The following is a 2,503-nucleotide window of genomic DNA, read 5'->3' as shown; positions in this document are numbered from 1 at the left end:
ATTTACCATAATCTCTGAAATGCTGTTGCTACAAGGTCACTTAAACATTTTCTGGAGTGGTCTGATGCCCAGCTGCAGTCTCTGAGCATCTGCAGTGCAGTCACATGAATGTTCCTAGGGACAGGCTAGCACCAGCCATTAGAGACCCTTTCCCAGAAAGTCTAAGTAGGTCAAAGCCACAGTCCCTCAGAAGTGAGAGGTTTGGAAACACAGCCTCATCTGAGATAGAATTTGGGAGGGAGGTGTCACCTGGCAGGCTGATGGCTTGATCAAGGACAGCGTAGAAGTGCAGAGTGGATGGAAGCCAATGACAAAGGAGGGATGCTTGATTGCCAGTGGGCAAGAGCACAGAGTCCTGATGCTAGAGACTGGGCAGCTGGGTGAGCCATTTTCAGCTCTCCTGAGCATGCACATACTTGCATACATATGCCATAGGGATCCACTCCCATAAACAAAGCAGCACACTAAGCCCTGCCCAACTATGCCAATTGCGCTTTAGAGGAACACTATAAGTCTCTCCACCTGCGTAGTTTATGGACTATAAAGTCATCATAATCTGACTTCTAGGGGAAACTGAATGTAATTTCAATCATATTTCATTCTGTTCGTGGGTCCATCTACTCAGTTTTTTTCTTTTTCTCTTTTATTTAAAAGATTTTTATTTTTTTCTACTATATTTTTAATTTTTTGGTATATCTTTTTATTTTACTTTCATCATTTCATATTGTTGTTTTTTATTGTATTCATTTTTAAAATTTTAAATCATTTTCCTACTTTCCCTCCTATTTTTTTTCCTTTTCTTTCCCTTTTTTCTCTAATCTATCAAGATTCTTTCAACAACCAGACCAAAACACACATAGGATCTAGCATCCTTTATTTGATTTTTTGTGTTGTTTTTAATTTTAATATTTTATTTTATTAATCCTTTCTCTTCCTCCAAAATGATGAAATGAAGGAATTCACCCCAAAATAAATAAGAGGAAGAAGTGATAGCCAGGGACTTCATTAACACAGATACAAGCAAGACGTCTGAACCAGAATTTAGACTCATGATAATAAGAATACTAGCTGGGGTTGCAAATAGATTAGCATCCCTTTCTGCAGAGACAATAGAAGTAAAATCTAGTTGGGATGAAATTAAAAATACTATAACTGAGATGTAATCTCGAATAGATGCCACGGCAGCAGGGGGGGGGGGATAAAGCAGAACAGCAAATCAGCAAAATAGAAGACAAACTTATGGAGGATAAAGAAGTAGAAAAAAAGAGGGATATAAGATATAAGAATTAAAGAACTAAGTGACTCATTAAAAAGAAATAACATCCAAATCATAGGGGTCCCAGAAGATAAAGAGATAAGGAAAGCGGTAGAAGGCTTATGTGAGCAAATCATAGCAGAAAAGTTTCCTCACCTAGGGAAAGACACAGACATCAAAATCCAGGAAGCACAGAGAACTCCTATTAGATTCAACAGAAACTGACCATCAAGGCATATCATAGTCAAATTCACAAAATACACAAAGAAAGAATCATGAAAGCAGCAACAGAAAAAAGTCCTTAACCTACCAGGGAAGATAGATCAGGCTCACAGCAGACCTATCCACAGAAACTTTGCAGGCCAGAAAAGAGTAGCAGGATAAATTGGATATGATGAATTTGAAAAATATGCAGTCAAGAATTCTTTATCCAGCAAGACTGGCATTCAAAATAGAAGGAGAGATAAAGAGTTTCCCAGACAAACAAAAACTAAAGGAGTTCAGGACCACTAAACCAGCTCTGCAAGAAATTTTAAGGAGGACTCTTTGAGGGGAGAAAAGATGAAACAAACAAACAAACAAACAAAGACCAAAAGCAACAAAGACAAGTAAGGACCAGAGAACACCATCAGAAACTCCCAACTCTACAGGCAATGCAATGGCAATACATTCATATCTTTCAGTACTCATTCTAAATGTCAATGGACTAAATGCTCCAATCAAAAGACATACAGTAACAGATTGGATAAGAAAACACGATCCATCTATATCCTGTTTACAAGAGATCCATTTTGGACCTAAAGACATCTTCAGATTGAAAGTAAGGGGATGGAGAACCATCTATCATGCTAATGGTCACCAAAAGAAAACCAGAGTAGCCATGCTTATATCAGACAATGTACATTTTAAAATAAAGACTGTAATAAGAGACCAAAAAAAAAAGGACATGATATAATTAACGGGTCTATCCACCAAGAAGACCTAACAATTGTAAACATGTCCCCAATGTGGAAGAACCCAAATATATAAGTCAATTAATCACAAACATAAAGAAACTCATTGATGATAATACCATAATGGTAGGGGACTTCAACAGCCAACTTACAGGAATGAACAGATCATCTAAGCATAAAATCAACAAGGAAACAATGGCTTGGAATGACATGCTGGACTGAATTGACTTAACAGGGATATTCAGAACAATTCATCCTAAAGCAGCAGACTACACATTCTTTTCTAGTGCACATG

Source organism: Suricata suricatta, chromosome 10, assembly GCF_006229205.1.
Source record: "Suricata suricatta isolate VVHF042 chromosome 10, meerkat_22Aug2017_6uvM2_HiC, whole genome shotgun sequence".
In the NCBI taxonomy this organism is placed as follows: domain Eukaryota; kingdom Metazoa; phylum Chordata; class Mammalia; order Carnivora; family Herpestidae; genus Suricata; species Suricata suricatta.
Note: the sequence above shows the minus strand (reverse complement) of the source record.